The sequence below is a fragment of the Protopterus annectens genome, chromosome 10.part0, assembly GCF_019279795.1.
Source record: "Protopterus annectens isolate FY-2018-M chromosome 10.part0, PAN1.0, whole genome shotgun sequence".
Taxonomy (NCBI): Eukaryota; Metazoa; Chordata; order Ceratodontiformes; family Protopteridae; genus Protopterus; species Protopterus annectens.
Window position 1 is genome coordinate 1,335,893,775 of NC_056744.1, and position 16,592 is coordinate 1,335,910,366.

The window sequence follows — 16,592 nt, forward strand, 5'->3', positions numbered from 1 at the left end:
CCAAAAACCTGCATGTCCTCTCTCACCACATCCATAAACCTTATCTTAGGCCTCCCTCTTTTCCTGTTACCTGGCAGCTTCATCCTTAGCATCTTTTTCCCAATATACTCTGCATCCCTCCTCAGCACATGTCCAAACCAACATAATCTTGCCTCTCTGGCTTTGTCTCCAAACCTTCCAACCTGGGCTGACCCTCTAATATACGTATTCTTAATCCTGTCCATCCTTGTCACACCCAGTGCAAATCTTAACATCTTCAACTCTTCCATGTCAATCTCTGACTCCTGCCTTTTTGTCAATGCCACTGTCTCCAACCCATATAACATAGCTGGTCTCACTACTCTCTTGTAGACCTTCCCTTTCACTCCTACTGGTACTCGTCTGTCACAAATCACTCCTGACACTCTTCTCCACCCACTCCATCCTGCCTGTACTCTCTTCTTCACCTCTCTTCCACACTCACCACTACTCTGAACTGTTGATCCCAAGTACTTAAACTCACCCACCTTTGCCACCTCTACACCCTGCATCCTCACATTCCTCTATCTTCCCTCTCATTCGCACACATATATTCTGTCTTAGCCCTGCTGACCTTCATTCCTCTTCTCTCTAGAGCATATCTCCACCTCTCCAAGATCTCCTCCACCTGTTCCCTACTCTCACTGCAGATCACAATGTCATCTGCAAACATCATAGTCCAAGGGGACTCCTGTCTGATCTCATCTGTCAACTGTCATTGCAAATAAGAAAGTGCTCAGAGCTGATCCTTGATGTAATCCCACCTCCATATTAAATGCATCCATCACTCCCACTGCAGACGTCACTGCTGTCACACTACCCTCGTACATATCCTGCACCACTCTTACATACTTCTCTGACACTCCCGACTTCCTCATACAATACCACAACTCCTCTATAGGCACCCTGTCATATACTTTCTCTAAATCCACAAAGACACAATGCAACTCCTTCTGACCTTTTCTCTACTTCTCCATCAACACTCGCAAAGCATCTGTAGTGCTCTTTCCTGGCATGAAACCATACTGCTGATCACTAATCATCACATCCCTTCTTAACCTAGCTTTCACTACTCTTTCCCATAATTTCATGCTGTGACTGATCAGTTTAATCATTCTGTAGTTACTACAGCTCTGCATATCACCCATATTCTTAAAAATCGGTACCAAAACACTTTTTCTCCATTCCTCAGGCATTCTCTCACTTTCCAAGATTTCATTAAACAATCTTGTTAAAAACTCCACTGCCAATTCACCTAAAAACCTTCATGCTTCCACAGGTATGTCATCTGGACCAACAGCCTTTCCGTTTTTCATCCTCTTCATAGCTATCCTTACTTCCTCCTTGCTAATCCACTACATTTCACGAGTCACTATCCGCACATCATCCAACCTTCTCCCCTTTCGTTCTCTTCATTCATCAACCCCTCAAAGTACTCTTTCCATCTGATCAATGCACTCTCCTCACTTGTGAGTACATTTCCCTCATTATCCTTTATCACCCTTACCTGCTGCACATCTTTACTAGCTTGGTCTTTCTGTCTAGCCAATCGGTACAGGTCCTTTTCTCCCTCCGTAGTGTCCAACCTTTTATACAACTCTTCATACGCCTTATCCTTAGCCTTCACCACCTCTCTCTTTGCCATGCACCTCATCTCCTTATACTCTTGTCTACTTTCTTCATCTCTTTGATAATCCCACTTCTTCTTTGCCAACCTCTTTCTCTTTATACTCTCCTGTACTTCTTCATTCCACCACCGGGTCTCCTTGTCCTCCTTCCTCTTTCCAGATGTCACACCTAGCACCTTTCTAGCCATCTCTCTTACTAGCTCTGCTGTAATTACCCATCTATTCGGTAACTCTTCACTGCCACCCAGTGCCTGTCTTAACTCTTCCCTGAACATCACCTCACAATTACACTTTTTCAATTTCCGCCATTTGATCCTTGGTGCTGCCTTCACACTCATCCTCCTCTTCTTAATCACCAATGTCATCCTACAAACCACCATCCTATGCTGCCTAACTACACTTTGCCCTGCCACCACTTTATAGTCTCCAGTCTCCTTCAGACTGGCCCTTCTGCTTAAGATATAATCCACCTGTGTGCATCTTCCTCCACTCTTGTATGTCACCCTATGCTCCCCCCTCTTGTTAAAATATGTATTCATCACAGCCATGTTCATCCTTTTTGCAAAATCCACTACCATCTGACCTTCTGCATTCCTTTGCTTAACACCATACCTATCCATCACTTCCTCATATACTCTGTTCCCTTTACCAACATGTCCATTGAAATCTGCTCCAATCACAAGTCTCTCATCCTTGGGTACAGTCATCACCACTTCATCCAACTCACTCCATAATTTTTCTTTCTCATCCATTGCACACCCAACTTGTGGAGCATATGCACTAACAACATTCATCATTACACCATCACTCTATCCGACACTCTTTTCACCTCCAAAACACTCTTAGCATACTGTTCCTTCAGGATAATGCCTACACCATTTCTCCTCCCACCCACACCATGATAAAACAATTTGAAACCACCTCCAGTACACCTAGCCTTGCTCCTCTTCCATCTGGTCTCTTGAACACACAATATACCAACCTTCCTTTGGTCCATCATATCAGCTAGCTCTCTCCAGTCATACTGCCAACATTCAAAGTTCTGACCCTCACTTTCACAATCCTAGCCTTTACCTGCCTTCAGGCATGCCTTCTCCCTCTTCTCCTCCTTTGGCCAACAGTAGCCCAATTTCCGCCAGCACCCTGTTGGCTAACAGTACTGGTGGCGGTCGTTGTTAACCCGGGCCTCGACCGATCCGCTATGTATTTCTGTACTGTTGTCTGCATGCATGATTTGGCAAAATTTTATGCTGGATGCCCTTCCTGATGCAACCCTCCCCATTTATCTGGGCTTAGGACTGGCACAAAGAAATGCACTGGCTTGTGCATCCCCAGTGGCTGGGTTGAATTCAGTGTCGGATATCCAATTAGTCTTAGGAACTTGTAAGCAGAGCCAGAAGATGGTCAAATGTGGTCGTAGGAAAGGTAATGGAGCATCACCCCCACACACACTGCAGCCATTCGGGTCTCCCATTACTTTGTTGTCTCTCCATAATTACCATAATTATGTTAGTATGCAAAGTATTTTCTTCATATTTTTACAATAATTGCAATTATTTGGACTTCATTTAAAACTTTTATTTCAAATGTTATAGCACAAAACACTGAAGGCCATTTGCTAAACTAAATAGTCGTATATTAAAAACGGACTTAGCATGACCATCAGTAAACTTCTCTGCCACTGAAACTCACATTCATTGAAAATGTATCTGCTCAGTGGTGAATTAAGTGTACCTTGGATCTTCTGCTATTATTAAACCTGCACACATCTTAGGATTATGCATAAATCAAAGCTTTCTTTGATTCATCTTTCTAATTGCATTAAATTATATTCCTTGTTTTATACAGTAGCAGATTGTGCTTTAAATTTGTAGTTTTGTACATATTTTCCAATAATCAGGGAAACATAATATATGAACAATAATGACAAAACTACTAATTTCAGAAAATGTCAGACATAAAAGCCCACTCAAACTCTGATGCTGTCATCTGAATTAAAGAGAATCATTACTAATGCAGATGTTGCTGCCTGTAAACATTTTTGCGTTTCAGTGTTTCATCTATACATGCCATGCCTACTGCCCTTGAAGAATAAACTGCCTATGTTACTTTAGAACTAGATCAGTTATGTAATAGGAAATGGCTGGCAAACAAGTTCACAGTTATGCATGCAGTTCTGGAGACCATTAAAGAGCCTAGCCCAAATTTTCAATTGTTCCAAAGTGCTGAACAAGATAAGACTGTTCTGGTCATCACTCCAAACAATGCAGACTGTATGACCTAGGAAATGGTACCCCCTTTACAGTTCCTGTGGGCTATAAAGAAGGCACTGCAAAAATATATTACTAAAATGTAACATGCTTAGAATATTAAAATGCAACATGTTTAGATTATATTACACAAAGTAATTTACCTCTAGTGCAACAAATGAAGAAAAAGAGTTAAAGACAACACAAATGCAACAAAAATCAGAAATATTACTGCATACAGAATACTATTTTTGGGCGTGGACATACATGCTTGCATTGCCTTGCACCAGCATCTCATTTTTGACCTCCCTTTGCCTTCACTTTCATGAAGAATAATTATTCCATCAGACATCACTCTGTACAGGTCTGATGGACAAACTTGAGTGGTTAATAATGTATTATTGTATTTTATTTATTTATTTATTTTTGCAGTATAAACCACCAGAATCAACAGAGTTACATTGTGGACAAATGGGGCCCTATGGATGGTAATGAATCTAGGCCCCTCCATCTAGGCCCCTCCAGTGATACCAATATCTCATTACCATAAACACTGTTAGCCCGTCAGTGTACATACTGTTTTCTTCTTTCCTTTTACAATTATTACAGAGATTTGGATTTCATATAAAAGTATTATTTCAACTTCAACTGAAAAAATACTGAGGCCTGTTTTCTAATCTAAACAAAACACCCTTATAAAAAACAGACTTAGCATGAAAAACAGTAAACTTTTTTTTGTTTTCGAAAGTCACATTCCTGAAAATCTATCTGGAAACCCATTACACTATAAGAAACATGCTGAGATTCATACTCAAATATCATACAGTGAAGTACTCATTAGTGTCTGTCTGAAGGGTGCAAGAATTTAACTTTTTAATTTAACACAAGTGTCACTTTTCAGGAGCAGCCCAGGAGGATTGTCTGGTGAAGTAACTTAGCAGAGTCACATATAAGACTAATGTAGCCTGAAGGAATCAAACAAAGTATTACAGGAATAATCTCATTACTATCCTCATATGCCCTAAGGGCTACAAAAGCTGTTGTAGCCCAAGCACACTGTAATTTATACATGTGTCTGAAAAAAAAAATAAAAAAAACAAGCTAAAATAAAAATGTATATATTAAACACACATATTTCATGCTGTTCAATGTATTCATGGCTAATAAACACACTGTCAGCATGCAATAGAACAAGGAAGCTAAAGGTAATATCCAAATAACATGGTTCATATTTTGATGATTCTCTTTACTACAATCAGTTTCCTTCCTATACCATAAGTATTCTTGTTTATAGGTAGTTACTAAGCTTGCAGCTTAGGGGACCATTGAGGAGCCCAGCCCAGATTTCCAGTTGCCCAAAAGTACTGTTTGTTTAAGTGATTTCCTCAAGAATATCTCATAAATATGAGGAAATATTACAGATGTTCTGCAAAACTGGAAAAAGATAAGAGCAGATTAGTTTAAATCCCTTAAAAATTAGCAGAGCAATGTGCTTTGAATCATCATGTATTTATTTATTTGTTTATTATTATTATTATTATTATTATTTTTTTTTTAGTTTATCGTTTGTTCATAATGTTAATTACCAGGCTAAAGGCTTCTTTTCAGGGTAGACCCAAGCTAGTATTTATACTACTACAACTAGAGGAAATTTGGCCAGGGCATCAGACAACTTCCCCTACTTGTCATTGTTGTGAGTGGGAACCATTTTTAATGACTGTTTCTCTTCCAGGCACAGAGGCAGCCTGGAGAAAGAGGTAGCTGGAAGGAGATAATGCAGGGGTGACAGAAATGGAGGAAAAATCCAATATTGAGAATTGAAAATGTGTACAGAATTCTGAGGAGAGTTTTAAAGAAGTCTGTTTGAGGGAGATGATTTGGCAAATGATGTATGTATAATTACAACCTTCCAGTAAGGAGGGTTGCAGGATGATTTACTTAAACAAATTATGGTGCAGAATGAGCCAGAAATTAACAAGATATTTCCTGGGGGGACATTATGTAGAAAAAATAAAAGGAGGATGCAGAGACAATCCTGAATTATAGTGGTGAGATGGAAAAGAAAACATATGCAGAGAACCTAAAGGAAGACAAAAAGGGAGTGTCAGAAAAGAAAGAGGCAGAAAAAAATGAAAAACAATAGTAGGTGGCAAGGATTCAAAGTAAAGAAGACAAAGAAATGGACAGGTGTCAAGTGTTTGACAATTTGATAGCTCCACTGGGTATAAAAGCACATGAAGTAAGAGCATTTGCTCATATTTACAAGGCGACATTTTGTGACATTATATTTGAGATTGTTTATTCAATGGAAAATCTTCTTGGAGAATATGAGAAAAAGAAAGACTGTAACCAATAGAATCTTTATGTGATAAAAGACAGAGAAACAAAAATAAAGACATTTTAATGACATTTGAAAACGTTATCTAAAGAAGTGGACATTGCAAACGTTTATGATAAAAGGGGTTTATGGAGTGGCAAATGGGATTGTATATTGTGTTAGAAAGTAGAAAGAGAAAAAAATATAGATATGCCGAGTATGATAAATGTGTCATTAAATACTGTAGAAAAGCCAAAATATTTTTCCTGTGGAAAAGACGATAATGACATTTAATAAACAACTGTGATAAAAGCAAATGTTATATTTGTTTGGAAATGGGACATGATGCAAAAATGTGAATTGAAATGCTATAATGTAACAAAATTAGCATTTATGGATGGATTATAAAAGTGCAAATAAGAGTAAGAAAAACAGAAAAAGAAGAAAATGAACACAGAGAAGAAATTTTAGAAATACTAGAATTAGAAGGAAAATAGATTAGAAAAAATAATAAAGAGGGCATACAAGAAGGCTTTGAAATAAGTGATAAAGAAGACATACATTGGGGGAAATAATTCTATTGGAAAAAGTGTGAAAGACAGAAAAGGAAACTTTAAATGGACAAGTATAAAAGAAAAAAGCAAGGAAATGCATGGAAAAATGTTTACAGCTAATGGTTGGAAGGAAATTGTCTAGGCTTATAATGGCCCATTAAGGCAGCTATCATAGTAATTAAATATGAACTTATGAAGCCATGACTCTATGGAAAAGGGTAAATGAACATTTTAAAGTGCTTTCTGTAAATGTGAATAGTATTAATAATATAGTCAGAGGAATAGGGACTTTGGAGTGGTGTAATACATGTGATGTAGATGTAATTATATTAGAAAACAAATGTTTTAACAAATGAAGACAGATGGCAAACAGAGAAACTATAGGGAGGAAAGATAATCTGAAATTTGGGAAATGGTAGATGTTCTTGATAGGCCATATACTGTTGAAATACAATAAAATATTAGAGGTAACTTTATCAGAAATGGAAAGATTAACCATAGTAGATTTAAAATGGAAAGAACAAGTATATAGAATTATAACATTATATGCTTATACTAATTGTAAAGAAATTGAAATCTTATTCATCAGATTCTAGACTAAATATTATATATATGAATATTATAATAACAGGAGACGTTAACTGTGATTTTGGAGGCAAGTGTAAAAGGAAAGAAATGACAAGAAAAACATTGGAAGTTATAAGGTGCAGTAAGTTAAAACTTTGAGACAAAAATTCATGGACCTAGAGATAAAGGAAAATGAGGAATATATAAAAATAGAAAAAGGAATAAAAAGGATAAATGAGAAAGCATGGAATTAAGAAGGAGCAGATTAGTAATACAGTTATGGAAAGATTATATTACTATGAGAACATTTTATAGAAATGTGTCTGAATGGTGGATGATATTTAAGAAAAAATATAAATATATATTTTATAGTGGCAATATGTTGTGAGAAAAGTAGAGAAAGAAAAATATAAAAGAACATATATAATGCATTGGAAGATTTAGACTATAGTGATAAAAAGTACTCTGATAAAGAAAAATAATTATATGAAACAAATCAAGAAAATGCACAAGAATTGTTATATAACAATTGTTATATAAGCAAATATATATTTTACAAGGAAAAAGAAAAGAGTTACTTAATTAGATTAAGTAAAGAAGATTGTAACATAATGAGTGAAATGAAAAAAATGTAAAAGGAGAAACAGAAAGAACTCATGAAAAGATGATGAATAGTGTAATACAATATATACAAGAAAAGCTTAATGAAAAAAGAAAGTAGTGAAAAAAACATGAAAAGTAAAAAGGTTAACAGAAAAAGAGAATAAAGAGTTGGAAAAGAAGGTTTCTTTATATGATCTAGATAAAGTATCAGGACAAGTAAATATAGGTTGGCAGCAGGATGAGATGGAATATGGTATGAAATGTACAAAAATTTAGGGGACTGGCAAATATATGTATGTGTGCATGTGTGTGTGTGTGTGTGTGTGTGTGTGTGTGTGTGTGTGTGTGTGTGTGTGTGTGTGTGTATAAGATTTTGAATGAATGGTTAAATGAATGTTTTATGTATAAATAATTAGGATGTAGAATACTTAAATCCATATGGATGAAGGAAGATAGAAGACAATTAAAAAATGGAGACCCATAGTATTGAATGATAATTATTGTAAGATTTTTATGAAAATAAGACAAAAGAGATTGGAAACTAAAATGGAAAATATTATGGAAGATGCTACAGATAGGATAATGGAGAAAGGTTGTTAAGAACTATTAATGATAATTAGAAAAATTGTGGATGATATTATGAATAGAAATGAAGAAGTGAAAATCATTATAGAAGATCTTAATAAGGCATTTTATACAATTAGACATGAAATCTTAAGGGAAATAATAAAGGATTATAATATAACTGAGACAGTCAGAAAATTATGTATGTCAGTGTATAGCGTTTTTGCCTCACAGTAAGACTCTGTCGGGTTAGATTCTCAGCTAGAGCATCTTCTGCATGGAGATATGCGTGAATGGGCATACCTTCATTGAAGGTTGTGTGTCAGGGCTGGTAACTCAGCATGTAAAAATCAACTACCGATCATTAGCGGACCGGAGTTCCACTGTGGCGACCCTTAACCGGGAAAAGCCGAAAGACACAAACAAAGTGTATAGTGATAATAAAGTAAAAATATAAGTAGGTGGCTCTATAAGCTAAAAAGTGCATATAAAGAGAGATGCAAGACAGGGATGCCCAATGAGTTGTATATAATTTGCATTAGTTATGAATGTGAAATCAAGGAGGTAAGGTACAAAACAACTGAATGGTTAAGAACATATGCAGATGATATTATAACAATTTTAGAAAACAAAATTTGGATGAAATAAGTAATTTATACAAAATAGTATCTAGATGTGATAGGGATGGTTTAAATAAAGAGTAAAGTAAAGGTTTAGTTGATATAGTAAATATAGGGGTATCTATTTTACAATGAATGAAATTTCTGTGTTAGGGATAAAAGTTTTTATTAAAGATGTAAGTATAATTCAGTGGGGAAAAAAAAAAACAAAAGAAGAAATAAAACAAACCTGTCTTTTCTGGAGAACATATAAATTATGATTTAGGAAAAAAGGTTTATTTGATAAATTCATACTGGTGTGAAAAATAACATACTTAGCAAGTGTATTTATGTTGTCTACAGTGTTTGAAAAGAAATAATGGCAAATAATGTTTTCATTTATATGGAGTAAAGAGGACTTGTGTATGTAAATAAAGAGGAAGGGAATTTAGCTATATGCTGCTTTACTAAATTTGTGCAAGGTGTTAAAGTAGATAAATGAAAAAGATGAGAGATTAATAGTAAAATTGTAAAAGTATGATAAATTTTGGGGTATAGTATAAATGAGTAAAAGAGAAAAATAATATATGAAGAAATAAAATGTTACCAAGAAAAATACTTTTGTGGAAAATAAAAATTGATGATATAGAAAAAAAAAAGAAACACATGGTATAAGAATGTAATGATAAAACATTACTATGTAAAACCATGAGATAATCTAACAGATAAAAAAGGAAAGCTGTAAAAATAAGAAGTAAATGCAATGAAGACTTTTTTTGAATAAAAAAAGAAGTGGCTAAAATAAATATAGATACAATTAAATATGGACATTGTAAGTACAGAAGTGAAGAATGTGTTAAAAGAATATGTAGAAAATTATTTTATGCAATATGCGTTATATGGAATGAAAGAATAAATGAAATTATGTATAAAGGTCAATGGATTTTAGCAATAATATTAAATAAAATTAGATGGTGGTTATGGAAAAAGGAGTGGTGGTCTAATAAGGATGAAAATATAGTGTGATTTTAAGGAAAATTATGAATGTGGGTAAATATATTTGTATATCTATATATGTGTACATTTGTAATGATTTGTAAATATGTAAATATGTTGTAAATAACAGTTAATTTTTTGTATATAAATAAAGGACCTTACTCTTTTTGACAGCTGCTTTGTGATCTTTTGCATCCACCAGCTCAAGCAAATGGGACCCACTTTAACATCTCATCCAAAGAACAACTTAGAAGTGCAGCAACCCATACATGCTGTACTGTCAGCAATAAATCTATTTGGTATAGGAATAGAACCCATAGACTTCTGCACCACTGACCCTGACTATGAACCACAAAACTATGAAAATCTATGATTGATATTAACAGACTGCAATCCACAGTGATTTAAAAAAATAAAGAAGGCCTAGCAGTTGCTGTGGAGAATAAAAGTTCTTGCTTTCCAAAGGTTCAGTTTAGGGATTGACTCTGAGAAGAGTCATATAACAAGGGGGGACATTTCACAAAAATACACACACACACACACACACACACACACACACACACACACACACACACACACACACACACACACATACACACACATACACATACAAAACTATAGCTCAGCCCATGGTGTTTCCCTAGTACTGATGGGCATGCGTGCTGTTTTCTGTATTCCAAACTAAATCTCCTGCACATTGTTCTGGACTATGAAATCTACAACAGTTGCAAGCTGATGTTGCAAGAGAAAATATATCTGCTTCTGGACTTACCCTAGTATGTATGTGCTGATGCTGCCTCATGCGTTCTTTGGCTTGTGTACATTTATTTATTAGCAGACAAAGCATTTATTTATTTTTTAAGCCAGTCTGGACAACCCAACCAGTATGGAGCTCTAGGCAGCTGCCTAGGTCACTTAGTGCTGTATTCAGCTGTGCTTGCCTTGCAGGTGTCCCAAACTAGTAACTTGCAATGGTCCTTGTGCAACAGATGAAGATGTTAAAGTCTTTATTGTACCTGGTGGTATGTCCTGCCACACACAAATCCTTTAGAAGCCATGGCTATACTTCAGGTTTCATTCCACAGAGTAATGGCTGGCCTTTCTGTATTATACATCATCATCATCATCATCTTCTTTCAGCTGTTCCCGTTAGGGGTCACCACAGCAGATCACCTGTTTACATTTCTTCCTGTCCACTGCATCTTGCTCTGTCACATCAACCACCTGCATGTCCTCTCTCACCACATCCATAAACCTTATCTTAGCCCTTCCTCTTTTCCTGTTACCTGGTAGCTTCATCCTTAGCATCTTTTTCCCAATATACTCAGCATCCCTCCTCAGCACATGTCCAAACCAATGTAATCGTGCCTCTCTGGTTTAGTCTCCAAACCTTCCAACCTGGGCTGACCCTCTAATATACTTATTCCTAATCCTGTCCACCCTCGTCACACCCAGTGCAAATCTTAACATCTTTAATTCTGCCACATCCAGCTCAAACTCCTGCCTTTTTGTCAATGCCACTGTCTCCAACCCATATAACATAGCTGGTCTCACTACCCTCTTGTAGACCTTCCCTTTCACTCTTACAGACACTCGTCTGTCACAAATCACTCCTGACACTCTTCTCCACCCACTCCATCCTGCCTGTACTCTCTTCTTCACCTCTCTTCCACACTCACCGTTACTCTGAACTATTGACCCCAAGTATTTAAACTCATCCACCTTCGCCACCTCTACTCCTTGCATCCTCACCATTCCTCTATCCTCCCTCTCATTCAGACAAATATATTCTGTCTTAGTCCTGCTGACCTTCATTCCTCTTCTCTCTAGAGCATATCCATCTCTCCAGGGTCTCCTCCACCTGTTCCCTACTCTCACTACAGATCACAATGTCATCTGCAAACATCATAGTCCACGGGGACTTCTGTCTGAACTTGTCTGTCAACCTGTCCATCACCATTGCAAATAAGAAAGGGCTCAGAGCTGATCCTTGATGTAACCCCACCTCCACCTTAAACACATCCGTCACTCCCACCGCAGACCTCACCGCTGTCACACTACCCTCGTACATATCCTGTACCACTCTTACATAATTTTCTGACACTCCTGACTTCCTCATACAGTACCACAACTCCTCTCTAGGCACCCTGTCATATGCTTTCTCTAAGTCTACAAAAACACAATGCAACTCCTTCCGACATTCTCTGTACTTCTCCATCAACACTCTCAGAGCCAACATTGCATCTGTAGTGCTCTTTCCTGGCATGAAACCATACTGCTGATCACTAATCATCATGTCTCTTCTTAACCTTGCTTCCACTACCCTTTTCCATAATTTTAGTCTGTGACTGATCAATTTTATCCCTCTGTAGTTACTACAGCTCTGCACATCACCCTTATTCTTAAAAATCGGTAGCAAAATGCTTTTTCTGCACTCCTCAGGCATCCTCTCACTTTCCAAGATTTCATTAAACAATCTGGTTAAAAACTCCACTGCCATTTCACCTAAACACCTCCATGCTTCCACAGGTATGTCATCTGGACCAACAGCCTTTCCATTCTTCATTCTCTTCATAGCTATCCTTACTTCCTCCTTGCTAATCCATTGTACTTCATGATTTACTATCCCTACATCATCAAGCCTTCTCTCCCTCTCATTCTCTTCATTCATCAACCCCTCAAATTACTCTTTCCATCTCCTCAACACACTCTCCTCGCTTGTGAGTATGTTTCCCTCATTATCCTTTTTCACCTTTACCTGTTGCACATCTTTCCTAGCTCGGTCCTTCTGTCTAGCCAATTGGTACAGGTACTTTTCTCCCTCCTTAGTGTCCAACCTTTCATACAATTCTTCATATGCCTTATCCTTAGCCTTTGCCACCTCTCTCTTTGCCATGCACCTCGTCTCCTTATACTCCTGTCTACTTTCTTCATCTCTCTGACAATCCCACTTCTTCTTTGCCAACCTCTTTCTCTGTATACTCTCCTGTACTTCCTCATTCCATCACCATGTCTCCTTGTTGTCCTTCCTCTGTCCAGATGTGATACCAAGCACCTTTCTAGCCATCTCCCTTACTAGCTCTGCTATAGTTACCCAGCTATTTGGTAACTCTTCACTGTCACCCAGTGCCTGCCTTAACTCATCCCTGAACTTCACCTCACAATTACCCTATACATGTTGTGTATTTATACTCTTGCCAGGTAATATAGGCCATGTTAGTAACATGAACTTTGGCAGGTTGTCTAAAATGAAGCACTACAATGTTTGTGTGTCAGGGTGGCATAAAGGTGTAAGAAATGGCATTAAACAAATTCATCTATTGCATGAGGCTTAGCTTAGAGAATAAATATGCTATTTTGTGCCTCCATCAGATGTAAATATGAAATGACAGTCAGAAACATTCATAGGTCAGGTCTTCATTAACATAAGCACCACAGTCAGACCCTGAAATTTACTCTGCACTACACAAGCTTACTGCCAGCAACTCACTGTTGTCAGAGGTGCACAAAATTTTTAAAAAGGAAGCTTTATATCTGCTTTGTGAGGTAAGCCTTAACTTTTTTTCTGTCTTTTCCTTTAACTGCTCTGCCTTCAGCAGGTACTGTTTGTACAACTGTGTATGCAACATGTCTGAATGTAATGAAACTATTTGTAAGCTACTGCTGCAGTAAGATGTCATTAAGGCACGTGTAGTAATCAAAAGCTGAGGTTACTAATTTCCAAACATTTGAAATGAAGGATCAATTTTGCAGTAAACTGCATATGCTGTAAAGCATTATGCACAGAGTAGTTTTTGGAAGTAATGTGTACTGCCATTGTGAAAGTACTAGATTATGCACATATTATGCACATGCCACTGTTTGCTGTTGTTGTATGAAGGCATATTCAAGTTTTTATGTCAATGGTCACAGTATAGGTAGTGTCTGTGTTTTGTATGTATCATTTATTCCCATATATTTGCTGTATTGACATTGTGGGGGGGGGGTTGATACAGCAGCAGTAAGTATCAGTGCTGTACATAACTGTTAGCGAAGATGACTGCCAAGGCATTTTATTACATATATTGTGTCTACAAGCCACTGTAAAATTTGGTATGTGATACTACCAGAGCTGCACAATATTGCAAATCTAGGTATGGATACTACTGTAGGACAGGATACATAGAATATGTTAATTTGACAACAGGGAGGTACATACATCTGAAACAATCTGCATTCCACCACTGGGACCTCATACCTTGTCTGCAGATGGTCTGTACATGTACATGTTTTTCTTTTTAGCATGATCCTTATATGTAAAGATATGTACAGCAGGTGTCTATGCATACACACCCATACAGTGAATGTCAAATTCAAAGTTGGCAATCACACAGAAAACAAGTGCCAACTGTTTGGATGAATTTCCATATTGTATGAATTCAAATCTAGTCTGAGAATAACATGTATACTGGCTAATTTGTTACCTTAATGGGGGGTGGCAGAGATGCTACTTTGGTATATGTGGTGTGAGTTTGGCTAAGCTAGTGCATGTATGAAAATTTACATATTTATTTTATAGACCACTAGAATCACCACAGTACAGTTGACTGTATATGCTTGTTATAAGTAATGTATTTAGATTTATATCCTCACAGACATTATTTTTTCCCACACAGCATAATGCCTGACAAACAGAAACCTTAGAAATCCAAGTTTTCCCTTGCACAGAATGAGGTCTTTCTGGAGAGCCGTAGTCTCCAGATCTGGCAGATGTTCAGTCAATAACAATCTGACTAGTCCTACATCAGTCAAGCCTATTGGGATGCAATTTCTGATTTCAGTGCTGCCTGGGGCTGGGGCTGGGGTAGGGACTTCAGCAGATCAAACACTGTGCAACTGACATGATTTATGCTGTCAAAGTGTCTGCTGCCTGCCCGGATCAGCAGATTAGTTTGTCAACCAAAACATAACACAATTAACTGTGATGGAGGAGTTCCTTGCTTATCATCATGGGGGCTAAGACATACAAGTATCCTGTGGTGGTGTGTTGAATATTGGAGAAGAACAGCAGTATTCTCCTAGAATCTCCATTGCAGATGTCCCAGTTGTGTATATCAGTGGTATTATGCAGCATTGGTTAACTGTGTGCTATACTGAACATCATTAACTGTATTTTTTTTTTTGTTATATAGGGACAGCAGTCCTTCAAAGTAGAAGAGCACCTGCACAAGGTAAGGTCTATCATATTACATCCTGACACTATATCCATGCTCATCATTTCTTCACTGGGATTACAGTAATGGTGATGGGTCTTACTTATTGTAGGTATTTTCATTCAGTGTTTTCACTGGTGTTGTACTATCTGGCTTATCTAGCGTCTCTACTATGGATGCCTGTATCAGACACATGGAATGTTTGATCTATATCCTCTACTCAGTCATTGGACATGGCCTTTGTGACTGTGGAACCCAAATCAAATACACAGTAAAGAAGGTTGTTGCTTACAGATTTGTCCAGGAAAAAAAATGAAATTCTGTCCCCACTAGAAGGCAGAAGCTACACTTGGCATGTGAGAGGGTTGGGGTGGTCAATGAGCTGGGGCTATGGACAGCTTAGGTACTGCCCCCTCTGAAATAGCTGTCTCAGTATCTGTGACCCATCAAATGTGTATGGCCATCATAGATGCACAGCAGAAACAGTATGTGTTTTACTGGATGTGTGAGATAACTTGGGGAACTGCATGTTCCTTATGTGTGACATCTTAGGCATATTCCATCAGCATGCATGAATATGATCCTCCTTTGCTCACAGGATACATTCCAGGATCATACCATGTGGTTGGTCCATGTCTGCCTCAAGTGCTAAGTATTAAATCTCTTTTCTGAAGTATGAGGAAACTACCTATACTTCCCAAAATCTTGAATCATGGCATCAAGGACTGGTGGACTATCTTGGAGAAGATGACTTTGATGCAGCCACTGTGTCCACCATTGGCCACTGAAAAGTAAAAGGTTTCTGCAGCTATTATTGCCAAAGCCAAGCATATTGTGGAGTGCACAGGGATAGAAACTCCACAACTCCCATGGGTCTGCAGATGAGGGTGACATATCTTGACCAGCTCCTGCACAGTGACTCTAGTAAGACGTTGTCCTGTTCGATTCTCAGCTAGAGTATCTTCTGTGTGGAGACATGCATGAATGGGCGTACATTAGTTGAAGGTTGTGCATCAGGGCCGGCAACTCAGCACGTAAAAATCTACTGCCAATCATTAGCGGACCAGAGTTCCGCTGTGGCGACCCCTAACCGGGAAAAGCCAAAAGACACAACAACAATACACAACATATATATATATATATATATATATATATATATATATATATATATATATATATATACATATATATATATATATATATATATATATATATATATATATTTCTGAATTCCTGTACTATATTGTTTATCTTCATATTCATCCACTGAGTCATTCATTTTAATAATATTGCTGATTACAATGT